This window comes from Xiphophorus hellerii, chromosome 7, assembly GCF_003331165.1.
Source record: "Xiphophorus hellerii strain 12219 chromosome 7, Xiphophorus_hellerii-4.1, whole genome shotgun sequence".
NCBI lineage: Eukaryota > Metazoa > Chordata > Actinopteri > Cyprinodontiformes > Poeciliidae > Xiphophorus > Xiphophorus hellerii.
Window position 1 is genome coordinate 19,963,742 of NC_045678.1, and position 17,122 is coordinate 19,980,863.

Consider the following 17,122-nt stretch of genomic DNA (forward strand, 5'->3'; position numbering starts at 1 on the left):
TACTGACAGCAACCCACTTTGGAATGGGAGATGTTGCAAAGTGATGCCATTCTGATTATTGGTGAGAAGACACACAGAGATATACGAAGCCATTTAAAGTGAAACTGTATTTTCCATGAAATGAGCCCAAGAGAGAGTAAGACATTAAGTAGATAACAGGAAGGCTGAACAGAGAACAGCAAAGTTTTTTTTTTTAAATCCTTTTTAGCTTCCAACCTCTGTCTCTCCTGGAACATTTTATGTTTTGGAAATGTTGGCATCTATTAGAAAATAAAAAAATCTTCATTGATCCCAGAAGGAAATTACATAAGATAAATAAGGTAGTTCGGGTAGCCAATCCTGTAGGGGACACTGTTGGTGGCTACCGTTTTGCAACACTAGCAGTGCTAACTATTAATATAAGATGCTAAAAACAATTTTAATCAGTTTGACAGCTACTGATATTCCTCACCCATTATATGACAATATCCATTATTAATAAACTAATCATTATTAGTTTAATAATGATTAAAGTCAGGAAGACTAGAAAAAACATGACATAAATACTGTTCTGATATCTTATACAGCAGATCTCCAAGAATTGATTCAAACCAATAATAGCAGATCAAAAACTGACTGCAAAATTCTGATCAATACATTTTTAAAAGGACTTAAAATAGACAAGGTTAAGCTCATCCATTAAATGATACTGGTTTTTAAACCTCCATTAATTTTTTCTATTTTGCTTTTAACAGCCAGACTTTACATAGTTTTAATCAACTGTTATTAAAAACTTTCTAAAAGTCTAAAGAAACAGTTGGAAAGACATTGAGAAAGCCTAAATAACCAATAATTAAGCCTATTTTAAAGGAACCCATAAAATACTGACTGCTGGAGGCAAAATATTAACTAATGAAGAACTACAAAATATTTCTGCCCAGAACTGTAGCTGCTGTTTGCATGTTTGTGCAAATCCATGTAGTATATCTCTGTGTATCCACTGGGGGTAACCTGAGCGCTGTGAGAGTGTGGCAGCTGCCAGCAGCTCATTTATAATGCAGGCGTTTGCCTAAGCACGCTGCTGAGAGTGCAGGGGAAGGAGAGAACGCTCTCTCAGGTATCCAATAAATCCCTCCCTTCCAAAGCAGAGACAAGCGAGCCGTACAAATCGAGGGCCGGTGGTGTAATTCCACCTCGCAGACAATTCTCAGAGCTGGCCTTCTGACGCTGACCCTGAAGTGGGTGGATGTGGTCGGCCGGGCAGCGGCATAAAGACATACTGCAACCTCTGTAGCTGAACTGAAACTTTACAATTATCCCGGCTGATTAATGACCACAGAGCGCAGGTGCCTTCCAACCTTTTATGTCTGTTTCCTGACACCAAGAGGAGGAAAGGAACCTCTTGCTCCCGTTCATCAATCTCTAATGGAAGATCTCTGAGCCTGATGGAGAGCAGACAGACGGTTTCGTTTACGTAGTCATTTATTTACAGAACTTTCCAAAAGACTTTGTGACCGAGAACAAGGACACATCAACTGCCCCTCTGATGATTAGAAAAATAGTTTTAAAAAAAGATGGACATTGGTTCAGAGGAGGACACAATGCACATCCTAAGCAGGATGAATATTATAGAGAATGAGCCGAATGGGGAGGGACAGAGGGGGGAGAAATTATCAGGAGCTGATCCTTTAATCCCCCCACAGGGCTGCAGCTTGAACAAACACATATCCAGATATATTTTAGTTATTATTTATATACATTTTTTCCCCATGAACACCCTCCTTCATGGTGGGCATATTTTTAATTAGAGATGCACTTAACTCAAGGGAGCTGCACTTATTGTATCCCTCTTTATGCATGTGTGTGTGTAGAGCATTTGGTGATGGTGCAGGGGAGGGGATCAGGTTCACACACACTTGCCCTGGGCGTGTCTGGCAAGATCCAATAATCCCACTACTCCCAGCAACCCACCGGGGAAGGCAGCTCATGTTTTTGCAACAACGCTCAGCAAAAGCCTGGTGTCTGTTGTATCTTTACAAACAACAGCTGAAACGGAGAGCAAGTATCAACACAAGAGTGGAGATTCTTCATATCAACAGATGTAACGTTTGTCCTGGTACCAGAGCGGGCAGCAGCCGTCTCATCTGCGTTTCCGTCCTCATTAACAGGAGGCCTGCTGGGAGCCACCCAGGGGGAGAACCTCCTTTCAGGTGACAGCTGCGCCTCCAACAAAGAACCAATTTAGCCTCCCATCCCACCTCGTCATTCACGTGTTACCATGTCGACACTGCATCCATCCCGACCCTATGCTGGCAGTCACGCTCGATCCCATTCAGCACTCTGGTTTGAAGAGGCTGAAGGCCACATTCATGGAGTCGACAAAACAGAGTAGAGAAAAATCTAGCTTGAAAAACAGCAATGTGACTTGAGTGAAACATGCAACATTTGCTTGGGATTTATCTGCTTATTGGACTTTAAAAAAAACAAAAGCAAAATGTACAAATGTCAGTGTGTTTTGATATTAAGATAAACACATTGACATTGTAAACATTCTAAAATATTAATTTTTAAAAATATTTTACAATGTTTTACAAACACAGCTTTCAATATATTTTATTAGGGTTTTGATAGAACAATGTGAATGAGTATGTAATTGTAAAGCATCTGGGTTTGTGCAGCAGTGGCAAGAGGTAAGTTACTGTGGAACGAAAGCCATAAGAAGTACCATTTGAAGTTTGACACAAGGGATATAGGGGACACTGCATGTTCTGGTCACATGAGACTAGAGCTAAGATGGACAGGGTGAGATCAAACAAATTCATCAGCTGTCTAGAAAAGAAGAATCAACAAGTTTCACTCTACATGTACAAAACTGGCGGAAATGAGTCAGACAAATAGAGTCATTTTCCCAACATCTGAAGCTTATTTCTGGGACAAATACCCGCACCACAAAGTTTGTGTCCTGCTTGGGCTCCTCTCCTGAAACAGATGGTGAGAGCTGTGCTGGTCTCCACCGAGCATGTGACAGTCTGTTTTTCTCGGTCATAGTTGAAGAGGTGAACTCTGCTATCTGTACTTGTTTCCCCACACTATGGACTGTTCAAGGTCTCTGTTCAGCCTGTGAGTAAACAGAGTTATAAAACTCAGTCGACATACACAAAACTCACAGATGTAAGTCATTGTTCAAGCAGGCAAATCTAGTAGGTATTTAGAAGTTTATGTGAATAAATCAGTGTTGCCCTCTCTAGCCTCACCAAACTGTATGTGGGTGAGAGCAATAATCTACTGGTGTGGGAACAGCAAATTATTTTTGACATTTTTCTATAATCCTTCTTCCCTCAAATTCAGATGCTGTTTGGAATGAAAGCAGGCCACACGGCACAATAACCCTCACCTGTTTAGCTGCAGGTTAAGTGTTAGACTGGAAATCAAACATAAACACGGTCAATGCTTTGGCTTGAACCCTAGGGAAAAGACCAGGTGGTGATAATGTGTACAAGTTTGATTTTTGTGTTTCTGGGTAAACGTGAAGAGCAGACGCATCAGATGGGAGTTAAACAAACCAAGTTCTCTACCCTCATCGATCCTACGTCACGTTCTGGAGGAATCCTCCAAATGTCTGACACAGAGAGGCTATGAATCATTAGCACTCCAAACACACACAAGATCGGTGCCTCAAATAGCCTCAGCTGGTACCAGCCAGAACTGGAGAAAATAAATAACTGGAGAAAACACACGTCAGCTTCATTCTCTAGGCTCTTAGCGAGGCACATCAGCCAGAACACTCAAATACCCACAGGATAAAATGGGCAACTACAAAAGGGGTAGAAAGGATTTTCACAGTGTGTATGATTCAGTACACAAAAAATGCTATGTTAGTAATTAAATTCAAAATGTACAAAAGCAAAAAATAAGATTTCAATCTTTCATTACTTCTCAAGCAAAGATTAAGCCAAAAATCTAAAAATAATTAATGCAAAACAAAAAAACATCCTATGGTTTAGTACTTTGTAAAACTAGGACTAATTTAAACAAGTTCTTGATTGTCTGAATGGAGAATTTCAGATTATGAAACAGCTGATGTTTCATAATCAGCTGCTCTGTTGAGTTTAGGATCATTGTTCTGGTGCTGACCCAGTTTTAGCTAAAGACACTTTGCCAATATGTTGGCAGTCACATGAGTTCATGATCGATTAAATGAGTACAAGGTGTCCTGGTCTTGTGGCTGCAAAACAAATCCAAATCATCACCCCACTGCCACCATGCTTCATAGTTTGTATGAGGTTTGTATTGACAGATGTTGCTGTGCAGTAGGTTTTTTGTTTTAAGTTTCTCTGATCACTACATGCTGTGACATTGGGATGAATTTGCTGAGACACTGAATCCTGGAAGGATCGGTAGCCATCAGAAATGCTTTCTACTTGTTAACAATCTTTCTCACTGCAGAATAAACATCAAATGCTAAGAAAGGTTACTAGATTTATTAATGGTGGAAATTGCTTCTCTACAATCACAGTTGATGCTGTTCGTGCTGATAATCTGCATGTAGTTTTCTCCAAACATCTGTACTCTGGTGTCCTAAAGGACATTGTTTTAGAAAGTCTCATTCAATCCCAACTATTTTTGAAATTATTATTTTGATAGAAAAAACGCCTGTTGGCAGGTGAGGCATTCAGCCAATCAAAACTTGTTAAGCCTTTTTCCAACTTGTTCTGTTAAGAACATTAACTTGCTAGCCAAATTAATGAGCTGTAGCTCTTCATTTATGTAATTGTAATTGTGTAATTTGTAGTGTTTGACATTGGGATAAATTTGCTGCAGCATCCATTCTTAGAAGATTGGCAAATTGCTTTCACTACATTCTGTACTGACAAAAATTATTAATTACTTATTATTTTAATAAAAGCAGTGTTTAATCTGCTGAGTGAGGTTGTGCATAAATAGTCTGAAAACCTGGTAACCAGGGGATTACATCCAGATACACAACACATTAGAACTGAAATGGGGTGTACTTTCTTTTTACTATGCTTGCATTCTCTGTACTGTTCATTTCAAGAAGCATTTTGTACTTTTCCAGACTTCAATTTTCAATGTATCAACCTTTCCTTTGAATTTATGTTTCTACTGTACTGTAGAAACAGTACAGTAGAAATACATGGATGCATAGAAAAACACAAGATGGATGCATCGGTATACATTTAGAGATCAGAACCAAAACTGCATTCATTGTTATGCTCCTCTTATCTGGATCAAACTTTCTGTAAACAGGCTATAAACACATTTGTTTCGAGTTGCCTTTGATTAACAATAACTGGAAAATCAGTTTTAATTTGAATTACAACTTTTCATTACTTCTCTATTTTGTCACTGCAAACCAATGAGGTTTCCTGTTTCTTGTGTTATGTTTTTATCATGTAAAGCATTTTGAATTACCTTGCTGCTGAAATGTGCTATACAAATAAACTTAATTTGACTTGAAAATGGAATACGGAATGAAGTGGAAATACAAACATCATCTTCTAATTTATTTTCTCATACTTATCCGGAATGGAAAAACACAGATACAACAAGTTTGCCATCAACTTTTTGGGTCAAGCAGCAGTTTTATTCCCGGTAGCTAATGACAAAATAAGCTCTCTGTAATAGGATTCCTTCATACAGATGCTTTCATAAAGAATTCATTAAAAGAGATAATAAGAAATCAAGGCCAAAGAGGCGATGGTGGAAAGGACAAGTCAGAAGACAAGCAGAATGCAAGAGGAAGACAGAAATAGAAAAATATGAATGAAAAACCTAACTAGTTTTCTGCAGCTACTAAGGCCGCCAGCGGCACAATACTGTACCGACTGAGCTCTAATGGGAAAGCCTCCCAGAGCGACAACAAAGGGCACAAGAGGAGTCGGCTCCATGTGAACTAGGCCCGTCTGCCCTGCACGACCAGGAGAACAGCACGCTCACACACTCACACAAAACACTGCAACACCAGAGCAGCTGCTGCCACAACAACTCCCCTTGTGCTCCTTTAATGGGACGGTCTGCCTGGCCCGCTAACAACAAGGACAGAGACAGACAAACATGCATATTGCAGGAGACTGGCTGTGACTGACACCATTTTTTTTTTTCCAAATGGATGCAATATGGAAAGCCACAAAGCTAAAGAGCAGAGAAATGGGTCATGTGAGTCCAGTGAGACCAGCAGGAAACCTGGAAATCAATATACATTAGTGCTCATAGTGGTTCCAAGCTTTCTATGATCCCAGATCAGCTTTAAACATGCATGTTATTCTAAAATGTAAACCAGCTGAAGTCAGACTGCATAGATAGGATTCTGGCCACATTTTTAAAAAAGTGGACGAATGTATCTGCTCCACCCCTCCTCTTCCTCTCCTCTAAAGCCAAACCGCTGGCTATTCATCCTCCACAGTTATATAAACATGCTTAGTAGCAGAGGACAGAGGTAGGCACTCTGAGCTTTCCAGCTGCCAAGTAAATTAAGAGATTGGTGAACAGGGGGAGGCAAGTCAAAGGTGACTTGCCAAGAAAAAAAAAGGAGGCAAAGTGGGTTAAACAAGACATTCTTGATGACACTAGTAACGGAAAATCTGGTGCCATGAATGAAAAAACAAAGGTGAGGTGGGGGTGTGAGTGTCGCTTTAACCTACATCACCTGTCCTTCAGAGGGCATGAATAACACTGCATCAAAAAGCAGCAGCAGCGTCACTGCTGAGCCTAAAATAGATCATGCACGCACCGACGCACGACTGCTCAACACACTCCTGCAGCACCACTGCTGAACACACACTTAAACCCGAGACATATGCAAAAAATCTCAAGTACACACAAGAAAATACTGTTTTTGTACGCATATTGGACAAAAGATAAACCCCAAATCAGTGAAAAGAAGGAGAAGCAGTTCCACATTACAGAGACGTGGCATGAGAAGGTTACTCACCGGAGACACGGCTCAGATTCATGGTCCTGTCTCCGCTCTGAGGCAGGGAAGGAGGACGGTTATAAACCCCCCGAGAGGACAGCTGAAGACGACGAAGACACGAGGGAGAAATGGCCAGAAAGGGAGAGAGGGAAAAACAGACAGGCATCCCTGTGACTCGCGCAGCACCTGGGCTGTGAGTGGGTGGGCGGTGTGAACCGTCTCGGTGTCGCTGAGGACCTGCTCACGTCACGCTTTTCATGAATGGAGGTGTCTGACGCAGCAGAGGACGCGGCTCAGAGAGGAGGAGGGATGAAGCGGGGATTCGTGGGCGGAGCAAAGAGGGATGAAATGAAAGCAGAGAAGAGGAGACGGAGGAGGATGCGGCGGGGAGGAGGTGGGTCGGGCGTATTTCAAAGCAGCACCAGCTGGAAACAGCAGGTTGGGCTGCAGTGGTGCCTCTGTAAGTAGGACAAACCGTTTCTGCTGAAAAGAAAATCCGTTTGGACCAAAATCAGTAATCACTTTTTTGACCAAGCCGACTCTGACCCACGGCTGTGGGTTGCACGATGCAAAATGAAACATCAGAGTGTGCAATCTGTCAAAACAATACATCTTGTTTCACAGTCACGTGTGGCTGAAGCATAAAAATACCCTCTGTAGCTCTGAGAGATGAATAAGGCAGCAACACATTGTCTTTATTCTCAGCAAGGTGGAGAGAACATTTTTAGTATGCATAAACCCAAAAGATAAATGTTATGTTTTAGTAATCTGAGACCACAGAGAGAATATCAGCTGTAAAACAAGATCAATAAAATTACATAAATAATCTTCAGTTAAAAATGTGAACATTTTTATGTAGATAGAAGCAAGATAAGGGCTGCTAAGATTTAAACCAATTCAGAATGTATTTTATCTGAAAGATTTCAAAATGTCTGTAGTTTTAGGTTAACATAAAAATAAAATAACCACTCTTGTACGTTTTAAAGCATTTTATACAAATGCTATTTTATGAAACATTAAAACATTGCTGTTTGCATTTCTACATTTACATTAATAAGAAAAAAAATCTTTAGAAATCTAAAGTTGCTGAGATGTCAGTCCAATTGGCAGTAAAATGTTCTTATTTTAGGGTTTAAGAGGGCTTATTGCAAATATTATTTCAACTTCAAAAGACTACAAATAAAAAAGAAAGAAATCTAAAGGTCATAATGTCAAAATCAGATGAATTCCTCTCAAAAGGTCACATCTCTGGTTTTCTTCTCCAATGTCAACACATTCTCTCCAGATGAACTTTATTAACATCCACTGCCAGCTTCTTATCTCGTCGTGTGTCTGAAGGTGTGTGTAGTGTGTACTGACCTGTCAGGTGGTTCATAAGCATCTCAGAGATCTGCACAGTGGGATCCGGTCTCGGGCTTGACTCCTTCTGGCTGCTCACCTGCGAGCAAACACAAAGAACGGAGCTCATAAAGTGATGGGTTAAATTTAGCTAGAAGTAGGAGCTAAGAGGGAGTGCCCAAGACAAAAGGAAGTGGTAGAGATTATAAACTAGCTGACTGAGAGCGTGAGAGGAACAGATGCTCCCCCTGGAGCTCCTGTTTCAGGCCCTAGTCCTCTGGGGAGGGGAGTGGCAGGGTGGAGAAGCAGGAATGTAATGATGCACGGAACGTTATGGGGGTGTTGTGATCTGGGAGCACCATTGTCCAGGGTCGATCCTCAGGCCACGCCCCACCGGGAGGGGGACCCTGCCAGAGGAGGAGGGCACGTATCCCGGGGCGGAGTGCTGGCTGAAGCGTCCAAAGGGACAAGAAAAGGCGTGAAATGGCCTTCAAAAGAGTCACAGTGCAGATGGCTGTGAACGTAGAATGTCTGGAGTCATCACTTACTGCTAGATATCTTAAAATTTCACTTATTAAATGTGTATTTAAAGCCATTTTTGAGAAAGTACAAAAGACAGTGGAAGAAGCTCCCTGCATACATAAAGTACAGCAGGGTATTTCCCAAAAAATGAGCTCTGATCAAATATTGACAAAGTGAGGGAGAAGCTCTCGACATGCATGCAGGAGAGGAATTTTAATATCTGATCTGTTTGCTCAGCGAGGACGTCGAGCCCAGCTCTGAAGCCGAGACTCCAAAGTCCAGCTGGTCATATGAGCTGCATGTCAATTTGGGGAAAAACAAAACAAAACAATAAACTACACCAAAATACAGAAAACATCTCCATGGATTAAATAAAACATTTCTAAAGCAAGTGATAACAGGTTGAAAAATTCCAGATGCTTCTATAAATCTCAAGACAAATTCAAAAAACTAAAAATATTTTTTTTAAAAAAGGAATTTTTGCAATATGTGTTTCACTTAAGAAATGTACATAATGATAAACAGAAGCATTTAATTGAGACAAAAATATCAATGTGTGACTCAGCCAAACAGGCAGTCTTTGGTTTTACAACTTGCATAAAAAATGTAACTACAAAATAGGTCTGAATCATTTTCCACTAAGTCTCATTGTTCTTGTGGGGTTAAGCTAAAAGTTTCATGAAGTTTCAAATGTTCTCCAGTTTTGTTCCAGCAAACTGTGTCCGTCTACTTCATGCAGCTCCTTTTTGGGCTGTAGCTGCTCACTGCAGTTCATATGGCTGAAAAAAGCCAACTATATTTCCCTTATTCACAAAAAAACAACAATCAGGACAAATTAAGCAGCTAAAAATCAGCTTGTTATACCTGTGTTATTCTGCAAAATAAGCCCTCAAACCAACTGGTGTTTATTTGACTTTAATAATCAATATTTTATTCCTTTTTTTGCAGCAGTATGAACAATTGTTGCTTTGCCTAAAATAAAAACAATAAAATCATATTGCACATTTCTTTCTCAGATTTTTGTGATTCTGTTGTGATACTCTGAGATTTTTACTCAAAGTTATCCTTCTGTGAGAATCTCATACAATGATATGTTTGCTACATTTAGATATAAAAACAAGGCTTTGCTTTCAGAGAATCCTTCACATAAAAATTGATACCTTAAATCTCAAAACTTTCACACAAATACAGTACAATAAAAAGCAAATAGACTCTGCAGCAAACAAAAAACTGATTGTTTATAGCCACAACTTTAAACCCATTAAGTTAGTGACACCAAGCAAAGCTCTGCTGAAACTGTATTTTTTTTTTCTCATTGTCACACATAACCACCTCCAAAGCATTGTAGCAAACCACGTGCACCCCCCCACAGATCCTCCCCACCCCACTCACTGATGATAAAATCCTTCACAATGAGACAATGTGCGTCGACATGCCAAACAAACTGCTTAGGAACGGCTCGGGGAAGATGACAAAGAGCCGTTGAGTTGGCCTCTGAACGCCGAGCTGCTCTGGTTTTGCTGCTGTTTCAAGGCTGGAGTGAGTGACTGTATGAGTGGGCGAACGCTTTTCACAATTTTAATGTAGCAGATGGTGAGAGTACGTGCATGTTTGAAATGGTGAGCGAAAGCTGAATTCAAACACAACTATTACAAAAAAAATAAAAATCCTTCGAAACGTAATAAACTGAGACGATTGAACATCTATAATGACTTTGTAATTAAATGTTTTAATCCAGTTTTAGTAGAAATAACAAGCTTTTCTCTTTTTTTCGGGAGTGAGTGAAGCAGCTTTCTGGCTTTTACTTTCATCACAGCCTTTTCCAGGCTCTTACTGCAGGAAGTTCCCTAGGAATATATAGAAAATAGAAAAAAAGCTGCTTTCTGTACAGCATACTGCAATAATTACAGCATAGCTAACTACACTCAAGACTATTCCTACTAACCTATATGTAATATTTACTTAGTATGCACTATTTACATGCTTGACAATTTTATTATTACAAAAAAGTCTATCTAATTGTATTTCTTCTTGATACTTGAATGACATGTTTTCTTGCATTCCCAATTTTTAAGTTGGGTTAAGAGAAATGGGCCTCAGATTCAGGTCATATCAAGACCATAGGGAAATGTGATGCCAACAAATACTAAAACGTTTCTGGATACTCTCAAGAATTTAAAAAAGCAAAGTATAAAATAAAAATAAAAGTTAAATAAATCAATTGCCTTTATTTCCTAGGAATTGATTGAGCCATCAACAAATGTGGAATCAGAGATTTTGGTGCAAATTTATTTCCACTCCTGAATGAATGTGCTCAATCGAAAGTTAGGATGTTATCAGGTGCTATATTACTTTATTTTTATTCATGGTAACTTTTAATAACTTTTTGTGTTATATATTTTTAACTAATATTGAATGAACTTCTTGCCATTCTTAAAATTTTATTACTACTTTAAATAAAAAGAAACATTACCTAAATCTGTCAGGGATAAGAATCATTTTGGGCTTAAGAGTATACAACCAGTTCAACTTCAGAAAGGGAGAAATTATTGGTGAGAGTCAGGTCTTCATATGCACTCAATTAAGTTATTAAAATCCATAACTTTTTATTTTATTTTACAGAAATATTAAATTTCAAACCATATTTATGTTGAAAATGAGGAAAAATATTAGTAAAAAACATAAAACAAATAACAGAGGTGCACAGGAAAGAAGAGAGCAGCGTTACAGACTAGAAATTTAAAAACGTTAGATTCTTTTTCAGATTAAAATGTTCAGAATTTTATTATTTTATTTGTCAACAATTATGAGGTTTTTAATTTAATTACTGGAAATACCCAGCCCACTCTAAACTACTTAAATGCATCTGTTCTGCATTTGAGTCTACTGGTAGAGTTTAAATAAAAAACACAAAAAAACAAAAGCAAAATACGAAAATATTGTTGCAGGTAATATTCAAAATAGAAAAATCAAAACTGAAGTAATAAACAGCAGATATCAGCTATGTTGATGCACCAGTTTCAACACAAATCAACATTTCTAAAATAAGAAGGATCTCAAACGTACCTTTTAAGGAATATTTCAGAGTTTCATGGCTCAGCGTGAGCAACAATAAAAGATCACAGCATGAGAAAGTAGGTTTAGGGCAACTGATTACATAATAAAATTATTTGTTCCTCAATGTTTGGAAAGTTTTTTAATGCTCTGTGAGGTAAACAGCGAGGTTTCTATGAAGATCTCCAAAACAAAAATCAAAAGAAGAATCTGACCTCTGTTTCACAATCTGCCTCATTTCTCCGATTGCAAAACATCTCCATCTCTGCCTCCAGCAATCGCGGTCCCGGCGTGAAGCGCGGCCAGTCGGTGCGCCATGTGCCCCGGCTTCACAACCAATCGCAGCAGAGCTGTAAGCCACACTGACCGGGCTCCGTTATACACACTCATTACTATTTCACCGGCAGCGGAACAGCAGCATTGACAGCTCCTGTGTCGCCTTCATTAATAAGAGACAAAGCAGCATCGCACACAGAAGCTTTCAGCGGCTTACCTTTCCAATCTGCCAGCACAGGCGCAGGCAAGGGCCCAGATACAGACGCTGTGGCATACACACATGTCTATAATTACTGACAAATACACAATACTGCAAGGATTGTTAGCTACAAGGGTGCAATACAATGACGGGGTGTTTACTGATTATTTCAAGGTGAGTAATTTAGGACCTGAAATGCAATTATGGCTCTTAGATAAAGAAAACAAAACAATTACAGTGACTTCCAACAACACATGTCCCAACAACAGTATATTGCTAAAAACCGTTATAACTTGAGCCCTTTAGTTTAAAATCTAATTACTACTAATAATAATCACTGGGATAAATATTGCTAATCTGTTCACGTGATAACCACAAACTAATGGATTGCTTGGTGTTTTTAGCACATAGCGATAAAGGAGAAGAACATTACATGATATTTCCCATAACAAGAGGCTGCCAACACCATGTATCATTACCTCTGTTAGTACACTTAGTTTTCTACATGTAGTCCAATTCATGAAGGTGAAAATGTTTAATTTCTGCCTAATTTAATTGTTGTTTCCCATCTGTGGCTTGTGGTAAATTGTAAAAGCAAAACTAATAGTTGCTGTGTCTCTAGATTTTCTTTTACATTCTTCAGCAGAATTTTACGTTTTAATCTGATTATTTTGGCAACAAAAATTTTACCATGAAAACATGAAATCTCCAACATTATCTCCATTGAACCTACTTTCCAAATCTCAAATGTTTATATTTGTATTTCCAGTGAGTAACATACTCAGAAGTTTGAACAGGGAGTTGTGCTTTTCTGGAATATAACATGTTTAAGTCACAAGTGAAAAAACAAGTAAGAAATGTAAAGACATTTGGATGGGCTGTTATTTACTGGTATAAATCTTTATAATATAAATATTTCCCTGTCATGCTTTAGATATTCTAGGCTCTTTCTTCTCATTGAAAGTAAAAGAAAAACACTTTTGTGTAAATAGCAGTAAATTTCAACAAAAATAAATACAAAAATAAATTGTTAATTCCATAATGAAATATCATTTCTACAAAAAAAGAAAGCAAAGATCAGCTTATCGTAAACACATATGATAATGTGTAAAACTATGTAAAAGTCAATGTGACTTAATTTATTTTTTTATCTGCATTCATTGATTTTTTTCTTTTTTCTTGTTTTTTTTTCTATGTTTTTATTTTGTTTTCCTATGTTTTTATCCTATGTTTAACAGTCTCTTTTACTGGAATATATTTTAGATGCCTTTTCACTTAATCGAGTGTCACTATATTTTTAGGTTAATTGCTTTGCTTAAAAATATAAAATCTGTGTTTATAAAGCAAGAGGGCTAATTTATGATACAATAAATACCAGTATGATTTGTTGCTTCTTGTATTCCCAATCTGCACTGTAACTTAATAACAGCACAAGCAAACATTGTTAACAGACAGAGGCTGCATATTTCTGTTTGTACAACCAATTTAATTAAAATAAATCCTTTTTCAAAGGACTAGTAAAAAAGTCTATTATTGCAACTATCACCCCTCTTTCTGTTAGAATTTGAGGAGTTTCCCAGCGGATGTTCCCAAAAGATCAAGTAATGTTCTGACGTCATGAGAAAACCTCATTGGCTACAATGTGAATTATTTTGCACGCAAACCCAGGTGATTGTTTGGTTTTACATAAACAAAGCAAGTTCTGCCCACAACAACTGCTGACGTTGGGAGACAGATAATACTTGAGAGATTACGGTGCTGAGGCCACCAACATCTCATCCACTGACCAATCTGCACAGAGGGGAAATTACATAATAACCGCTCCACTCCCCCTGCGGGATTCATCCAGCAGCACTACAACAATCCATATCTTAATTTCCTCTTTATGTTCAGGAGCAAACAGATGAGGAGCAGCAGGCACAAAGCGTGTTTCAACTACCCTTCCTCTCAAACGCGTGCACCTGGTAATCCTGAGCGTGATTTAGCAGACTGTGTGCAGATTCATAAAGCCGAGCACAGAGGCCACCCAAAGCTGCCAGTCCTCTTCCTTTAAATAAATAAGAGAATGAGAAAAGTGTGGGGAATGTGAACATATGTACCCCTTGCACCTTGGAGTCGTGGTCATCATGACATTATATTAGTGGGACTGGGGAAGGACGGTGCTGAAGCACAGGACAAAGCAATAAACACAAATGCACAAAGACAAGGGAGGACTCCGGGGTAGAGATACAGAGTACAGTATGAGCCAAGGTCACCAGGACACGTGCACCAGTTTCTCAGTCATGTGCTGCACATAAAAACATTTTATTCTGCTTTTATAACCTGAACAAAATCCATTAGTGGTCTTCAGAAACTTTAACATCACTAGAAATAGAGTGGAATACTGAGGACCAGCCTATCTGTGCTTAAAACCACTCTCTATCTGTGAAGGTAACCTTACAACAGCTACACAGGAAAGAAATAAAGACACAAGTGTCCACTCAGAGTTTTCCAAACCTATCAGCTTTCAACGCACAAACTTACCATAGCAGAGACTAGTGGCTCCCACTGTCAGTCTGAATAAACAAACAGCACCAATGAGCCCATTAAACAAAGACAGGAAGATAAGACAAACAGCCTCAACAACTATCATGGGCTCATTTCTTGTTTTTTGTTTGATGCTAGAAACTTGCACATATGCAGTGTTGGCAAAAAGACAGGATGAAGGACGATGAGATAAAAACTAATACGTTACAGCAGTTGATGATGATTGGTTGTACCTTCAAGAGCGGTAGAGATACAGTAACTAAGACTTTGCTTCTTCAGTAGTACAAGACCGGTTTCAACTTTGCACTTTGATGCATATTAAGGTGTATTTGATGAGAAAAATAATAAAATAAGCAGTTCTAAGTATTTCTAAAGGGGGTCTCAAATATTTGAAGATTTAAGCTATTTGTGGCTACCTGCCCCACATGGGGTCCATTGTAATTTGATTTAATTAGTTGGAGAAAATAATTTCAAACAACCAAATTTGTCTTTCTTAAGGGAAAGAAAAAGTGTAGCTACCAGTGTTATTTCAGCCAGCTGACAGTGTGCAGCAACATATGACGAAGAGGCATTGCTGAACTGATAAACTCCTGCACTTCACCTAGCATCTCATTAAACATAAAAGATGTAAAATTATAATACTATCATCATGCAATAGTGAATTAAAAAGGGATAACATCTCAGTAAAGCTTCCTCAATGTTTATACATTAAATGTGAGAGAAAAAAAAATACTTTTGATCTGTGTAAAATTTATCACAGTCCATCTGTTTGCAGGGTAACTGCTCCCCTAGAAATATAACTAAAACATTTATTGAAAAAGTAACATTGTAGAATACTATTTATTCTCAGAATCCCAATAATAATAGTTCAACTTTGCATTGATACCAGTACTTGCCCATGCTTACTCCTAAATAGTCCTGACAACCACGGCTTTAGTGCACATACAGCAACACGACTGTTCCAAGTTTACAATGGAAGACAGTAGTCAGAACTGGGATGCTATGAGGGGCCGTTTAGGACAAAATTTACGTTTTGTCTCTCACACACTACCAAAAACTCTCGCATACTCCAAAAAAATAGCCTCGCACACTCCAAAAAATTACGTTTTGTCCCTCACACACTACCAAAAACTCACGCATACTCAAAAAAATAGCCTCGCATACTCAAAATAATTACGTTTTGTCTCTCACACACTACCAAAAACTCTCGCATACTCAAAAAAATTACATTTTGTCTCTCACACACTACCAAAAACTCACGCATACTCAAAAAAATAGCCACGCACACTCAAAAATTACTCACGCACATTCAAAAAATACTCAAATTGCGTATACACACACTACTAAAATGTCACACACACACACACAAACGTTAACTTTCTCGCTCACATACACTACTATCAGCTCGCTCACATACACTGTACTAACAGCTCGCACATTCACAAACGTTAACTTTCTCGCACACATACACTACTACCAGCTCGCGCACATACACACAAACGTTAACTTTCTCGCTCACATACACTGCTAACAGCTCGCACACACACAGACGTTTATCTCTCACATACACAAGACTAAAGTTGAACACACACACAGTACTAAGACTCGTTTTATGTATGTGTGAGAGCGAGACTCTTTATGAATGTGTGAGAGCGAGACTCTTTTTGAATGTGTGAGAGCGAGACTCTTTATGAATGTGTGAGAGCGAGACTCTTTTTGAATGTGTGAGAGCGAGACTCTTTTTGAATGTGTGAGAGTTGTCACGGAAGAGGCGGGGCATAATTTTTGGATCAAACTGCGCATGCGTAGATCCTAAACTATAAGTTTCGATTGTTGACTCACTGTATGTTCTATTACTTAGTATATTTCTGCTTTTAAATATATATAGAACGTTTAACTTTCTTGTAGATTAAATGTGCTATAGAAATAAATGAATCTGATTGATTGATTAAAAATAGCAAAATTGCTGTAGTACAATCTGTCCACTGGGTGCCAGATTGTAGCACTGCGGGCAGTCGTTGAATCGTTTAATGCGCCTGTCAAAGTGCTGGTTGCCTCCGGAGAAGATAGAATGGTGTTTAAAATGGCAGCTGCCGGACCAATTCTCTCTCGTTTCGAATTAGAGTTAGCCATGTTCGGTATAGCAAACTCTTTCTTCTTCGGCACTAGTTGGCGCCGGTTAATAATTCCTGTAATACTGGCACCCAGTGGACAGATTGTACTACAGCAATTTTGCTATTTCTAATCAATCAATCAGATTCATTTATTTCTATAGCACATTTAATCTACAAGAA

General features: G+C 38.6%; 1 protein-coding gene across 2 annotated transcripts in view; it reads right to left on the bottom strand.

Moving 5' to 3' along the window:
* map3k13 (mitogen-activated protein kinase kinase kinase 13) overlaps positions 1-17,122 on the bottom strand; it is a 42,417-nt gene that overhangs the window by 15,590 nt on the left and 9,705 nt on the right. The window contains exon 2 of one of the 2 annotated variants that reach the window (XM_032567938.1): positions 8,273-8,351. The gene's annotated coding sequence lies outside the window, so the exon portion shown is untranslated. Of the gene's footprint in view, positions 1-6,931; positions 7,287-8,272; positions 8,352-17,122 lie in introns of those variants that run through there. The other variant, XM_032567939.1, reaches the window with a different exon arrangement.